Here is a 17,161-nt window from a genome sequence, read left to right as displayed (position 1 = left end):
GGAGATGGAATGAGATAGGGGACAAAGTGTTTGTACTAAACTATGGCAGGGGTCCCAAATGGCTTGCAGGGACAGTAACGGGTAAGGAAGGAAACAGGCTACTGGTGGTACAAATGGACAATGGCCAAACCTGCCGGAGGCATGTAGACCAAGTCAAAAGCAGATTTACTAACAGCACTGCGGTACCAGAGGCAGACTACAATGTGGAACTCGCACCACATCTGGTGGACATACAGAGGGAACAACCTGAGGAAAGGGCAATCCCAACAGACAGCCCAGGCGAGTCAACAACAATCACACCAATCATAAACTTAGGACCTTCGTTCTGATGAACAGGAACTTAGGACTTTCGATCTGAATAACAGAAACTTATGTCATAAACTCAGGACCTCTGTCCTGAAAAACAAGTCTTGTGGTTACGGCTGTTGCAGACTGCCCTTTTAGTGCGGTTAGCTCATTTTTCCCCCATCAGACATGCTGGTTTCATTGCAGCCACAATCTGAGCCTTCTTCCTCTCCAAGTGCGCTGAGCCCGATATGATGAGGTGCTTTAGTATAGTGAGTGTTCCTAATCTCATTTGTTGGTCAGCGTTCTCTAACTAAGATAGGAGAAATTTGACCACTTTGTCTGCATAAGCTGGGGTCAGAACTCTGAAACAGCGAAGGATCTCAGTCTGGTTCTTCACAGCTTGATCATCAGTAGACTCCAGCCGAACACAAATCTGCTGGTGGAGCTTGTTAAGCAGGGTGTCCATTTTTGATTTTAACCCGAGACCCTTTACCTCTGTCACAACATCTATCTCATGCAGAAATGCAGTTTGTACCACTTTGCTGTATTTTGTCCACCCCTGGGGTTCTGTGCTATCAAGGTGTTCATTGTGAAGCCAGGTTACGTAACCCCTCAGTTGCGATGTGACCCTGGGTCATGTGCCCATATAAGTCCTGCCAACTCTGTGTGGCAGTTTAAGGTGGTTGGCGGAAGTGAAGGCCCAGACCTGAGATACAGAGCACACGGTCAAGGCAACATTCACAAACCTGGACAGCCAAATTGGATTGAGCAGTTGTTTGTTCCCAATAAAGAACCTACCGCACCCACAGACTCTCAAAGTACTTGTGACGAAAGATGTAGAAATGGGAGTGTAGGACAGACATTTCTAGAAGAATTGCCCCCAAATTTTTCATGTGTCAGGAATTGAAGTTGCTTAATGATGTAATCATGAAGTTGTTGTGATGTCAGAGTGGTCTGTTGTGACATCAGAGTCTCCCGTTGTGACATCAGAGCAGTCCATTGTGACATCAGAGCGGTCCGTTGTGACATTTGTTCCACTCTTCCCTCCTTAAAATCCTTGTTGGCTATTGCCTTCCACCCCAGATATCCCTGCGGCTAGACTTTCTACTATGATCGCTATCGCTCTCCGGCCTTAGTGCTTTTTTTATTTTTCAGGATTGCTGGAATATCGTCCATTTTAAAAACCACTAGTTTTGTCTTTTTCATTTGGGCGATAGCCTTATCGATGTGAAATGGGCCTTAGCGATGTATTCAGTCGTGCAAGGCTGGTGTTCATAGCAACGGCTGTTCTGTGCATGCGTGTTTTTTTTCAACAAAGAACCTTTCCCGTGATTCGAGAGTTTAGGGGTCATCTGCGCATGCTCAGAAGACTGAAAGAGAGGGAGAGGGAGATGGAAACTGAAAAGTTTGTGGAGGGTGCAAAATGTCAAACCAATCGAGCGATAGTAGTATGCAGCAGGGGCTGTCAGGGAGAAGGTGGGCGAAAGCCTTCTCTGATGAGGTCAATGAGGCCCTGGTTAATGAGGTCAAAAATTGGTGGAGCCAATTAACCCAGGGTGGAAGTGGAAAACCCATATAACCATAAATATGGGGCGATATCATCGCCCTAGTCTCATTGATGGCCCACGATAGGCGTGAGGCAGACCAATGCCACAAGCGGTGGAACAGTCTGGTTGCATCAGCAAGAGTAAGTATTCAATTATTACATTTTAAATTGTAATGATGCACTGACTGATTAATTAGAATGTAAATCTGCCGGATTGTAATTAAGTTGGGTAATCTTGGGTAGCATCCCTGCTAAGATTTGGACTGGGGTCGGAACCTGCACCGTTTAAGTCTAATTTTGCTGAGATGCCTTACATTTAATCAATAGTATTAATTATTATCATTTAAAGGCTTTGATCGAAAATTGTGGCCAAAGGATTGACTGGAAACAGACAGACGCAAACATTCAGCATTTCTACCACTTTAGTTTAGAAGGAGAAATCTTGTGTGCTGTGAGCAAGTCTTTAACTTGGGCACCGTCTCCTTTTTGGTTACATTGGTGGATGGGGGCACGACTGAGTGCTGAGGGGGCCGCTCACCTTTACCCAGACTGTGTGAGTCTCTCCGGTTGCTGTCAGTCACACAGTGACCCAGCCTGCACTGGGGGAGAGCTGCCCTGGCTCACTCTCTGCCCTGGGACACTTTGGGACATTGGTTCCAGCCACACGGAGGTCTCCAAACACAGCCCAGGGACACAGTGCCCCTCCCATTACAGTCCTGTCATTGCCAAGCTCACCAGCGGTCCTGATTTCACCTCCCCCCTCCCTTGGAGGACCTCCATCTGGTCAAATAAACCGCCTACCTCCCCTCAGGCGGCGAATACAACGGCCCGTGGATGGGGCCTTTCGTGGAGATTGTACGCGAGATGTTTGGTGTCAAGCATTAGTTCATAAACACGATCTTACTAAATATTTTCGCTGAACATAGATGCATCCATTGTGGATATAAACCGTATTAGCATATAACATTAACGTTAACGATGAATAGCATGTGGGGTGACTAAGTGTGGATTGCAATATCTGTTGTGTTTCCGTAATAGTACTAGTCAATTAACTTATGCCATGCTCTTGTCACGTTTGGAGAGGAACATATATAAGAAGCAGGCGGAGCAGAGGTGGACCGGAGGAGGGCCTGCTGAGCTGCACCCTCTCACCGATCTGGAAGAACGTGCCACAGCATTAGTCGGCACCCATAATCGTTCTGCCACCCGTGGTGGTGCAGATCCCATTGTTGCACCACGTGAGTAATGTGTAAAGCAGTGGTAAACCAGTGCTAATTTAAAGTAATGTAATGCCATTTGATTATAATATATGAATGATGTAATGTTGTGCATGTAGTTATTGTACTCTTCTATACTCTCATGTTAATCATATGTAACTTGAGATTGGCTGTGTGGTTGATAATGAAGAGGAAAGTCATGGGCTGCAGGAGGATATCAATCTACTGGTCAGGTGGGCAGAGCAGTGGCAAATGGAATGTAATTTAGAGCAGTGTGAGCTGATGCACTTTGGGAGGGCTAATAAGGAAAGGGTATACACATTAAGCGGTAGGCCACTTAATAGTGTAGATGAACAAAGCGACCTTGGAGTGCTTGTCCACAGATCCCTGAAAGTAGCAGGCCAGGTGGATAAGAAGGCATACAGAATGTTTGCCTTTATTGGCATAGAATATAAGAGTAGGGAGGTTATGTTTAAATTGTATAATACTTTGGTTAGGCCACAGCTGGAGTACTGCGTGCAGTTCTGGTCGCCGTATTATAGGAAGGACATGATTGCACTTAAGAGGGTGCAGAGGAGATTTACTGGGATGCTGCCTGGAATGGAGAATCTTAGTTATGAGGACAGATTGGATAGGCTGGGCTTGTTCTCATTGGAACAGAGGAGGTTGAGAGGAGACCTCATTGAGGTGTACAAAATATTGAGGGGCCTGGACATAGTGGATAGTAAGGACCTATTTTCATTGGTGGAGGGGTATATAATGAGGGGACATGGTTTTAAGGTGGTTGATGGCAGGTTTAGAGGGGATTTGAGGGGGGCTTCTTTACGCAGAGGGTTGTGGGGATCTGGAACTCACTGCCTTTAAGCATGGTGGATGCAGAAATCCACACCACTTTTAAGAGATAGTTTGATGGGCACTTAAAGTGCAGGAACCTGCAGGGTTACAGACCTAGAGCTGGTAATTGGGATTAGACTGGATGACCTTTTGTTGGACGGTGCAGATATAATGGTTAAGTACTGCAGGGAATAGAATACGGTCAGGGTGATCTCCTGGACTAGTTTCGATCGCCTGGATGGGTCGGAGAAGAATTTTCCCAGATTTTTTCTCTCTAAATTGGCCTGGGTTTTTATCTGGTTTTTGCCTCTCCAGGAGATCACATGGCTCCGGTTGAGGTGGAGTGTAGAATGTTTTAGTATAAGCGGTGTCGCAGTTGTGGTTGGGCTGTGTGCTCTTTGCCTTTCCATCATTGTTCATAGGTTTATATGTAACCTTTAGGGCTGCTGACCAAGGACCGTGCGGCTATTTGTCAGCCGGCGTGGACACGATGGGCCAAAATGGCCTCCTTCTGCGCTGTAGATTTCTATGTTTCTATGTAATGTCTCTTGTTCACATTTATTGCTCCTCGTACATATGCCAGTGCAGCGCAAGCATTCTCACGTCTCCCCTTCTCTTCTAATAACCTCAATTATATTTTACAGCTCCCCAGACGCAATGGGAGGCCCTTGCACCAACACCTGTACCACTGCAAGTCATCATCACTGCGGGTGACAAACAGCAAAGTGAGGTGGAGGCGGGCGAAGTAGAGCCTGATTTTTCATCTGTGGTACCTGCGGCCACGTCATCCTCAACGGATGAAACAGCAGGGTCAAGTGGCTTGCAACAGGCACTCCGAGTTGTCCAGTGCCCACGCCGACCCCACGGAGGTTGGATCGGCGAGGTAGGCACACGCTGCAATGGGCAGATGTCAATGAGGACATGGTCTCACTGTCAAGGGCGAGTGTCGACATAGGTCGAGTGCTCCTCCAGGCGCTTGGTGGGTTGACCGGCCACATTGTCACACCGTCTGCGAGAATAACGAAGGAAGAACTTCCTTCTAACTTGGGGAGATGTTTCTTCGCAAACGTCTTCTCCTCCATCCACTGAGGTAATTCTGCCGACGTCACCCCCTCCCACAGCAGCAGCCCTTGAGGTGATCTGCTGCAAGACGTCTTGGTCCCATTACTCGGGGATTACGTGGGAAATGGGGGGTTACGACAAGGGCGGGTCAAGGTACAAGTTTAGGGCTTCAGTCACCTGTCGAATGCAGCAATGTGTGGTGTGCTGAGAGATGTGTAGAAGGTAAGTGCCACAGTAACCTTAACCTCAATGGGCAATGCGGTCCTGGTAGGCTGCAGATCTCCCTTAATTAGCTGGCATAGCTCACTGATGTCCTCCTTTCAGAATCGCAGCCTCCTAACACACGTGTTATCGGACAAGTCCAGGTATGATTGCTTATCCCTGTAAATGCGTTGGATGTAACGTCTCCTCCTTCTGAGCAGTCTACCACCTCTTTGATTGGGCACATAATGCTCTTCAATAAACCTTCTCCCATCTCCATTCTGTACCATGTGAATAGTCATCAATACTGGTTGAGAAATTACAGGCTACATCACTATAAATCACTATAAATGCCCTTAATTTGTCCTCAACAAATACAAATGTGATTGGATGATTGGCACGAGTCAAAAATGCCCTTAAAATCACTCACAAGTTGCTTCTCCTGACAAACACTTCAAACAGCCTTTTATTAAAGATCCTCCGAGTTACAAAATGGCGTCTGTAGCGCCGAGTTAAAGTCAGGTGATTGCAGCTTTGCTTCAGCATCTTTTTGGGCCAGTGATCATTTGGGCGAAATGTCCGAAGTAGTGCTCGGCAATAATCTGGGCGATAATTGGGCGCTAGTTTCCATTTAACCAGTATTCTCGGTCTTGCACGAGGATGACGTCATATTTAAAAAAACAAAATAGGCCGGGCGATGCAGTTAATTCCTGTATGCCCAAAGTTGCACCGGCGATAAATGGGCTATAATCGAGCAGTAGTTTTCATTTTTCATCAAAAATGGACGATAGCCTGAATTTCAGCGCTTATATGGGCGATGATATGCCGAAAATCTAGGCCCTGATTTCCTCCTTCAGCCTCTGCACTCAGTGACACCCCAGTGACTTCATTTCAATCGCCATCTCAACTTCACTTATCCTTTCTCCTCCGATTTTTCTGCCCTACTGTTACCTACTTTTACTCCTACCCATCGCCCCCTCTACTTTGCCATCTCTCCTGGCCTCATTACTTTTATGGTCTCAATCACTGACAGGGCCATTTCTGAGCATTCATTTTATCACCCGCAAACCCACAACCACCTTCCAACCCCATTTTCATCTGTGTACACCCCTGATAAACTCTCCTTTACAGGAAGATGGGAACATTCAGAACAGAAGGAGGCCATTCAGCCCCTCACGTTTGCTCCACCATTCAATTAGATCATGGCTGATCTGTACCTCAATTCTATTTACCCACCTTTGCTCCATATGCCTTTATACCTACCTAACAAAAGTCTATCTATCTCCGTCTTGAAATGTCCAATTGCCCTAAAATCCACAACCTTTTCTGGAGGGCAGCTTTCTACTACCCTATGTGTTAAAAAATGATTTCTTATTTCAATTCTGAATTGCTATCCCTCTCCACTCACTGGTCAGTGACATGTCCCATTATTTAGCACCTATTCAGATAGATGCCTGTACTTCTCCAGGCTGTGGCTCTGCCCTCTTTTCCCTTTTATATAAGAATGTAACAAAGAATTTGTTTAACTGTGAAAGCTAACTTTTTCTTCAATTATATCACAGTGATTTGGAAAGATGCCTGAAGAAAGAAAAGATGATATAATTTATTCTTTTTGTAAGCATGTACTATTTTGATTATTTATCTGTTCTGTAGTGTTTAATTAATGAAATATTGGTCTGAACTAAATTGGAACCATTGAGGTTAATGAACCTATTAAATTGTGAAAACCCAAATGTCATTGTGGCCAGAGTGAAATTCTGGTTATAATTTTAAATTGTGTGGCTGTTTCTAATTCCAGATGTGAGACTTTCACATTTCAAAATTGGCAGTTTTGAGTTGAATGATTTGAATTGAAACTTTGGGACATTGGAGGTGATTCTGCTTGTTTAATCATCTTGGTTAAAAACAATTGGACCACGAAATTAGAGCCTTTAGAGTTAGTCGTTCAGGCCGATTTGGAAGAAAAAATGGTGGCCATCTTGCTTCCGGGGGGGGTTCTGCAGCGGCCGCCATTTTGGGCAAGTCAGCACTCGATGTGGATATATAGATGAGGCAAATGGTGGCCTCAATGAGTCTGCAACGCTGATTTGATGCACGATCAGCCATTTTGAGCATCGTCACTCCATTAATCACGACCATTTCAGCAGAAGGATGAATCCCCCCACTCACCAGCGCTACATAAAGGGATCATCAACAACTTGCAGCTGACTTGCTTTTGCATTTCTACGGGCTCTGTGTAAGTTTGTGCAACAGTTTGGAACTTTCTAGAGTTGCTTAAAGTTGCAGAGGTGACAGGGAGTGGTGCTGCAAGTGGAGAACGCCTTGCTTCTCATCGGAAAGGTTCTGCTCATACCACTTGCTCCCAGTCATGCGGGGTCTAATTATAGTCCCCTCATGTATGACAGGGAGACGGAGCGGAGGCAGTGAAGAAGAGGACAATAAGCTCACAGAGGGAGGAGGAGGATGGGTAGGAGGGCTCTCAGCAGGAAGCTTTACCCACCCAGGGTCTTCCGAGAGCACTTCTCCTGTCTTCACTTGAGCCTGGAGCAGTGTATTCGGAGGCTCCACTTCACCAAGAAGGCACTTCACCCAGAACTCTGCCACCTCTTGGAACCAGGGCTGCAGCCTCAGAGCAGTGCAACGATGGGTCTCCCAGTGGTCCTCAAGGTCACTGTGGCCCTCAATTGTTTCACCACCGGATCCTTCCAGTCTGGAGCAGGAAACATAGCTAACATCTCCCAGTTCACCATCCATCACTGCATCTGGAAGGTCACAGAGGCTCTGTACTCCAGGAGAAGGGACTTCATTGTCTTCCCTCTGAACAGAGAGAAGCAGGAGGTGCATGCATGTAGCTTTGCCAGAATATCAAGCTTCCCCATGGTGCAGGGCACCATCAACTGCACGCATGTGGCTTTGCAGATGCCACACAACAATCCTGAGATGTTCCGTAACAGCAATGGCTACCACTCACTTAATGTGCAGTTGGTGTGCGATCACGCACAGTGTATCATGATGGTGAATGCCCGGCATCTGGGCAGCAGTCATGATACGTTCATTCTGCATCAGTCCAGCAATCTTTGAATCACCATATCAAATGCGAGGCTGGTTGCTCGGAGACAAGGGCTATCCGCTCTCCATCTGACTCATGACTCCCCTCCGTAACCCCACCACTTATGGCCAGCAGTTATATAATAAGAGCCATGCTGCCATCAGGAACATCATCCAATGATTCTGCTGCCTTGACCGCTTGGGAGGAGCCCTCCAGTACTCTCCAGAGTGGGTGTTCCATTTCCATACCTTGGCCATTATGAGGGCGTAGCCCTTGCCACCATGGGTTCTGGGACCACCTCAGGAGAATGAGGAGGAGAAGGAAGAGGAAGAGGAGGAAGGGAGGTGGAAGGCAGCAGAACCCTGTTCCGGATGAGCGCCTTATCAGACTCCAGTTCCAGTGAATGAAACCCCAGATCCCCATTGCTCATCACTTCCGCATTTTACCATCCCTCTGCCACGGAACATGACAGCGACCTCCTGGACACAAAGCTGAAGTGAGAGCTATTGGGGTAAAAAGGAGGCTTCTCTCCTTCAAGGTGGACTAACTGATATAGTTAATCGACACCTCGCCCACCTTCCACTGTATAACGACCACGGATGTAAACACACAAAATCCCAGGTTCAACCGGTTTTTATTTCGAGCAATTGCAAGACAAGGTTCAGTCGTGGAACCTCCGAAATACAAGAGTTTTCAAGCATAATTTATACAGGTTTTGGAGAGGAGCTATCCTCCTACAAAATCATCGATAGGTCTATTGCTATCAGCGAAGTTACATTGATTTGTCGACTCTTATCAGACGGGCTCTGAATGGTATATGCAACTGTCCATCTCTCATCATTGTATTGTTCCATTTTGCCCTCTACCCCAGTCTATACAACGCCTAGGGTGGCTGTACTGGCTTTCTTATCTCTTCCTCAGGGACTTTTAAACAAAACTGCTGACTTTGGCTGTTTAAGTGTTACTAAGGTTAAGCTATAGTTAGTGTATAAGTGTGCTATACCTATATAAGCAAGTGTTACATACATAGGCAATTTATAAGTTCACTACCTTCAGCATAATTCTGACCCCCTATTTGCAACCTTATAATTTATCCCTTACATGAGCCACCACAAAACAAGCATTCCAAACATCATTTATAAATTGATCAAGTGCAAATCAAAACCACAATGCCAGTTAATCACCCTTGTGCATTCCCTCAGTGTCGTGTTCGTGTTCCTTTTCCTACTCTGCTGCTCCGACGAAGTGCTCCCCCAGGGGCTGCAGCACGGTTGGTGGAAGGCTGCTGATTTTCAGTGGGGGAAGACTGTAAATGGCCTTGCAGGACGAGTCGAGTTAAGATGAGGGCCGGGGAGGGGGCAGGAATGGAGCAAGGAAGGCAGACAGAATGCGGAGGTAGCAAGTGATAAATCCTTCTGGTTTAAGGGAGAAGTGGGATGAGAAGAGGGGATAACGATGCCATTGGTGCCCCCAGCCTGCTCGATGTCTCCAGCGGCCACGGGGTCCACCACCTGCGGGCCAATGAGCTGCAGCACTCGCTCCTCCAGGTCAGACAGCTGCCACAGTTCAGCTTCCCCGCCCCCCTCCAATCCGCTGCTGCTACTACATCCTGTTGTGGGCCAACCTGGCCTGAAAAAGAAAGGAACCTGTGTGAGTAAGTCCAGTTATGTATGTGGAATATATGCCTGCCGTGGTTAAATAGCTGTGAATATAGGCAAGGCGTAAAATGAGGCTGTGATTGTGAGTAGGCTGCCTGCTGGGTTAAGTCGTGGTTTGCAGTGTGCACAGACAGAAGCTCAGAGTCTGGTGCACAAGAGTTGTGGAAACATGTACTCACTTTGACCACCCGAGTGAGGTTGTTGAATTTTTTGCGACACTGTGTAGGGGTTCTATCCACCATCATGCTGCCTGACACCTTCGCAGCCACCTCTGCTCACATGGCCTAAAAACCCTGTGGAGTTAGCCTTCTCCCAGATAGAGTGAACAGTATCTCCCTCCAGGGGTCAGAGGGTCTAGTAAGAAGGAGGACCTGAGGGAAATCCTTATTATTCGGGAAATTGTGTTGGGGAAATTGATGGGATTGAAGGCTGATAAATCCCCTGGGCCTGATGGTCTGCATCCCAGAGTACTTAAGGAGGTGGCCTTGGAAATAGCGGATGCATTGACAGTCATTTTCCAACATTCCATTGACTCTGGATCAGTTCCTATGGAGTGGAGGGTAGCCAATGTAACCCCACTTTTTAAAAAAGGAGGGAGAGAGAAAACAGGGAATTATAGATCGGTCAGCCTGACATCGGTAGTGGGTAAAATGATGGAATCAATTATTAAGAATGTCATAACAGCGCATTTGGAAAGTTGTGACATGATAGGTCCAAGTCAGCATGGATTTGTGAAAGGGAAATCATGCTCGACAAATCTTCTGGAATTTTTTGAGGATGTTTCCAGTAGAGTGGACAAGGGAGAATCAGTTGATGTGGTGTATTTGGACTTTCAGAAGGCTTTCGACAAGGTCCCACACAAGAGATTAATGTGCAAAGTTAAAGCACATGGGATTGGGGGGTAGTGTGCTGACGTGGATTGAGAACTGGTTGTCAGACAGGAAGCAAAGAGTACTTTTCAGAATGGCAGGCAGTGACTAGTGGGGTACCGCAAGGTTCTGTGCTGGGTCCCCAGCTGTTTACATTGTACATTAATGATTTAGACAAGGGGATTAAATGTAGTATCTCCAAATTTGCGGATGACACTAAGTTGGGTGGCAGTGAGAGCTGCGAGGAGGATGCTATGAGGCTGCAGAATGACTTGGATAGGTTAGGTGAGTGGGCAAATGCATGGCAGATGAAGTATAATGTGGATAAATGTGAGGTTATCCACTTTGGTGGTAAAAACAGAGAGACAGACTATTATCTGAATGGTGACAGATTAGGAAAAGGGAGGTGCAACGAGACCTGGGTGTCATGGTACATCAGTCATTGAAGGTTGGCATGCAGGTACAGCAGGCAGTTAAGAAAGCAAATGGCATGTTGGCCTTCATTGCGAGGGGATTTGAGTACAGGGGCAGGGGGGTGTTGCTATAGTTTGTACAGGGCCTTGGTGAGGCCAGACCTGGAGTATTGTGTACAGTTTTGGTCTTCTAACTTGAGGAAAGACATTCTTGCTATTGAGGGAGTGCAGCGAAGGTTCACCAGACTGATTCCCGGAATGGCGGGACTGACATATCAAGAAAGACTGGACCCATTGGGCTTGTATTCACTGGAGTTCAGAAGAATGAGAGGGGATCTCAGAAGCGTTTAAAATTCTGACGGATTTAGACAGGTTAGATGCAGGAAGAATGTTCCCAATGTTGGGGAAGTCCAGAACCAGGGGTCACAGTCTAAGGATAAGGGGAAAGCCATTTAGGACCGAGATGAGGAGAAACTTCTTCACCCAGAGTGTGGTGAACCTGTGGAATTTTCTACTGTCATGTATCTTACATTATTATATATAACTGTATCCCAACATGCTGTACATAACTGTAATAAGATATGACCTGTAACCACCAGCATATCTTACCAATTGCAAGAGACAGGTATATAAGGACAGGTCTCAGGCAAGTGCAGCATTCCAGAGCTGTGAAATAAAGGTGCAGATCCAGAGTGACCTTGACTTCACTACATGCCTCGTGTGAATCTGTACTGAGGGGACAGGACTTTACAGTGGTGACGGGTTACGGGATTACAGAATCCACAGAATGGCGAACAACGGATCAGATGAAAAGTACAATGCGGGAGACAATTGGGAGGACTTTATAGAAAGGCTCCAGCAAAGCTTTGTAACCAAAGACTGGTTAGGCAACCATAAGCCAGACAAGAGAAGAGCCCATCTCTTGACCAGCTGTGGCTCGAAAACATACGCGTTAATGAAGGATCTGTTGGCACCCGAGAAACCAGCAAGCAAGTCGTTTGAAGAATTGAGCACACTGGTAAGAGACCACCTGAAGCCAGCGAGTAGCCTACACATGGCCAGACACAGGTTCTACAACTACAGACGCTGTGTGGGCCAGAGCATACCCGACTTCGTGGCGAAACTTCGGAGGTTGGCTAGTTTATGTGAGTTCTTCGATGAACTGAGGAGAGAAATGCTGAGACTTTTTCATTGAAGGAATAGGCCACGCGGGCATATTCTGAAAGCTCATAGAAATCAAGAACCTGGCCTTAGAGGCAGCAGCACTGGTTGCACAGACATTCTTGGTCGGGGAAGAAGAAATGAGGTTAATTTACAATGCAGGTACGACAACTAACAAAATATTGGAACAAGAAGTTCACAGCACTAAACAAGCTGCTACCCCCACACACCGACAAAACCGGGAGAACAGATTATTGCCAGCAGGCAGAAGGCATCAAGGGCCACAGGAACGGCCATTCATAACTCATCAAATCACAATGCGAGCCATCAACTACAAACTGAGAGAAGCTCAAGAGAGATCAGCCAGACGCAGCTCATTCTTTGGGAACTCTTTGAACAATGGAACAGATCTGTGCTGGAGGTGTGGGGGTGGGCACTCGTCAAGGGGATGTCGATTTTAGCAGGCTGTTTGACACAGATCTGTGCTGGAGGTGGGCACTCGTCAAGGGGATGTCGATTTTAGCAGGTTGTTTGCAGAAATTGTGAATATACAGGGCATTTGGCCCGTATGTGCAAAAAAACGGCAGCTCGGTTGGTATACAAATCGGATGGGTCGGAAAGCGGACCAGAAGATGGTGGGGACAGTACCTGGGACACCGGTGTACAGTCAACACGATCAATGGCCGCTGCTCCTGCAACAGGACGCCTCCTATAATGATGAGGGTCCTACTCAACGGGATATCTGTCAACATGGAGCTGGATACGGGAGCGAGTCAATCTCTCATGGGCCCTCAACAATTTGAACAACTGTGGCCGCATAAAAGAAACAGACCAAAACTCACAAGGGTCGACACCAAACTAAGGACCTATACCAAAGAAATCGTACCAGTCCTCGGCAGCGCCATGCTCTCTGTCACACACAAAGGGACAGTGAACCGACTTCCCCTGTGGATTGTCCCCGGAGACCCCCCAGCACTTTTGGGGAGAAGCTGGCTGGCAAAACTAAACCGGAAATGGGATGATGTCCATGCCATGTCATTAGAGAAACGGACCTCCTGCTCAACAGTTATAAAGCGATTTGAACATCTCTTTCAGCCAGGTGTGGGCACTTTCAAAGGGGCCAAAGTCAAAATCTACATCACACAGGATGCTAGACCGGTCCATCATAAGGCCAGAGCTGTACCCTATGTGATGAGGGAAAGATTGAACATGAACTAGACAGGCTTCTGCGGGAAGGCGTAACATCACCTGTGGAATTTAGCGACTGGGCAAATCCCATCGTCCCAGTCATGAAGCCTGATGGATCCGTACGAATCTGTGGGGACGACAAATCTACCATAAACAGAGTCTCCCTACAGGACCAGTACCCGCTGCCCAGAGCGGAGGACTTATTTGCCACATTGGCTAGAGGTAAACTTTTCTCAAAATTAGACCTCACATCTGCGTATATGATGCAAGAATTGACCGAGGAATCCAAGCTACTCACCACCATCAACATACATCGAGGCCTTTTCGTGTACAATCGATGCCCATTCAGCATCAGGTCGGCAGCTGCCATATTCCAGCGCAACATGGAGAGTCTGCTCAAGTCCATCCAGGGGACGGTTGTATTTCAAGACGACATACTTATCACGGGCAGGGACACCGACTCCCATCTCTGTAATTTGGAGAAAGTACTAAAGCGGTTGGATCGGGTAGGCCTACGAGTCAAGAAATCCAAGTGCCTGTTTCTCGCACCCGAGGTTGAATTTTTGGGCAGAAGGATTGCCGCTGATGGAATCCGCCCAACAGAGTCCAAAACAGAAGCAATTCTCCTGGCACCCAGGCCCCAGAATGTCTCAGAACTGCGCGCCTTTCTCGAGCTACTCAATTACTTTGGGAACTTTATGCAGAACTTAAGCACGCTGCTGGAGCCTCTCATAGAAACATAGAAACATAGAAACATAGAAAATAGGTGCAGGAGTAGGCCATTCGGCCCTTCTAGCCTGCACCGCCATTCAATGAGTTCATGGCTGAACATTCAACTTCAGTACCCCATTCCTGCTTTCTCGCCATACCCCTTGATCCCCCTAGCAGTAAGGACCTCATCTAACTCCTTTTTGAATATATTTAGTGAATTGGCCTCAACAACTTTCTGTGGTAGAGAATTCCACAGGTTCACCACTCTCTGGGTGAAGAAGTTCCTCCGCATCTCGGTCCTAAATGGCTTACCCCTTATCCTTAGACTGTGACCCCTGGTTCTGGACTTCCCCAACATTGGGAACATTCTTCCTGCATCTAACCTGTCTAACCCCGTCAGAATTTTATATGTTTCTATGAGGTCCCCTCTCATTCTTCTGAACTCCAGTGAATACAAGCCCAGTTGATCCAGTCTTTCTTGATAGGTCAGTCCCGCCATCCCGGGAATCAGTCTGGTGAACCTTCGCTGCACTCCCTCAATAGCAAGAATGTCCTTCCTCAGGTTAGGAGACCAAAACTGTGCACAATACTCCAGGTGTGGCCTCACCAAGGCCCTGTACAATTGTAGTAACACCTCCCTGCCCCTGTACTCAAATCCCCTTGCTATGAAGGCCAACATGCCATTTGCTTTCTTAACCGCCTGCTGCACCTGCATGCCAACCTTCAATGACTGATGTACCATGACACCCAGGTCTCTTTGCACCTCCCCTTTTCCTAATCTGTCACCATTCAGATAATAGTCTGTCTCTCTGTTTTTACCACCAAAGTGGATAACCTCACATTTATCCACATTATACTTCATGTGCTACTCAGGAAGGGGTGCGATTGGTTTTGGGGGGACGCCCAGGAACGCGCCTTCAATAAGGCACGCAACCTTCTGTGTTCCAACAGTGTTTTGACTTTCTTTGACCCAGGTAAAAAGCTAGTTCTCACATGCGATGCGTCAGAGTATGGGGTCGGGTGCGTTTTGCAACATGTCAATAGGGCGGGCAAATTACAACTCATAGCTTATGCCTCCAGGTCACTTTCGCGGGCGGAGCGCGGGTATGGAATGGTAGAGAAGGAGGCGCTCGCGTGCGTGTACGGTGTCAAATACAATACCTTTTCGGGGCTATGTTCACATTAGAAACCGACCACAAGCCCCTCACGTCCTTCCTATCCGAGAGCAAGGCAATAAACGCCAACGCTTCGGCGCGAATTCAACGGTGGGCTCATGCTGGCGTCCTACGACTATACCATAAGGCACAGACCAGGCACAGAAAACTGTGCCGACGCGCTCAGCAGGCTACCCCTGGCGACCACGGAAGGGTCTGACAAACAGGACTGTGAGATAGTCATGCCAATCAATGCCTTGGAGTCCACAGGTTCTCCCATGATGGCTCGCCAAATCAGAGCCTGGACGGCCAGCAACCCCACGTTATCTTTAGTAAAAAGATGTGTCCTAACCGGTGACTGGGCAGAGGCTTGCGATGCCTGCCTCGAGGAATTAAAACCCTTTCACAGGCGCATGCATGAGCTATCACTACAAGCAGACTGCCTGATGTGGGGCAGCCGAGTAGTCATGCCTCTGCGAGGCAGAGAGGCATTTGTCCGGGAGCTCCACCGCGAGCACCCGGGGATCGTTCTCATGAAGGCCATAGCCAGATCCCACGTCTGGTGGCCTGGTATTGACGCGGACTTGGAGCTCTGCGTCCGAAGGTGCACCATTTGTGCCCAACTCAGCAATGCCCCCAGGGAGGCTCCACTGAGCCCCTGGCCCTGGCCTACCAAACCGTGGTCGCGGGTGCACGTAGACTATGCGGGCCCATTCATGGGCAAAATGTTCCTCGTAGTTGTAGATGCATTTTCAAAGTGGATCGAATGCACCATTTTAAACTAGAGCACAACCTCCACCACTGTGGAGAGCCTCGCAACCATGTTTGCAATGCACGGAATCCCTGACATATTGGTCAGTGACAATGGTCCGTGCTTCACCGGTGCAGAATTCCAAGACTTTATAATTGACCACAGCATAAATCACGTCAAGACGGCACCGTTGAAACCGGCCTCCAATGGCCAGGCGGAGAGAGCAGTGCAAATCATTAAACAAGGCATGCTTAAAATCCAAGGTCCCACGCTGCAGGGTCGCCTGTCGCGACTGCTGCTGGCATACAGATCTCGTCCGCACTCATTGACTGGGATCCCTCCCGCGCAACTATTGTTGAAAAGGACTTTAAAAACAAGGCTCTCATTAATCCTCCCAGACATGCACGAAATCGTTGAGGCAAAGCGCTGTAAGCTGACTGAGTACCATGACAGAAATTCGAGGGGGAGATGGAATGAGATAGGGGACAAAGTGTTTGTACTAAACTATGGCAGGGGTCCCAAATGGCTTGCAGGGACAGTAACAGGCAAGGAAGGAAACAGGCTACTGGTAGTACAAATGGACAATGGCAAAACCTGCCGGAGGCATGTGGACCAAGTCAAAAGCAGATTTACCAACAACACTGTGGATCCAGAGGCAGACTACAATGTGGAACTCGCACCACACCTGGTGGACAGACAGAGGGAACAACCTGAGGAAAGGGCAATACCAACAGACAGCCCAGGCGAGTCAACAACAATCACACCAATCGAAACAGACAGCCCAGATGAGATACCAGCAACTACACCCAAAGAAAAACAGACACCAAGGCAAGCAACTGAACCACAACTCAGACGCTCCACGCGAGAGCGTAGACCACCTGAGAGACTGAACCTATAAAGACAATAAGACCTTGGGGGAGGGTGATGTCATGTATCTTACATTATTATATATAACTCTATCCTAACATGCTATACATGACTGTAATAAGATATGACCTGTAACCACCAGCATACCTTACCACCAGGGGTGCACTTGCAAGAGACAGGTATATAAGAGCA

Source organism: Pristiophorus japonicus, chromosome 13 (genome assembly GCF_044704955.1).
Source record: "Pristiophorus japonicus isolate sPriJap1 chromosome 13, sPriJap1.hap1, whole genome shotgun sequence".
Classification (NCBI taxonomy): Eukaryota; Metazoa; Chordata; class Chondrichthyes; family Pristiophoridae; genus Pristiophorus; species Pristiophorus japonicus.
This window is presented reverse-complemented; position numbering follows the sequence as displayed.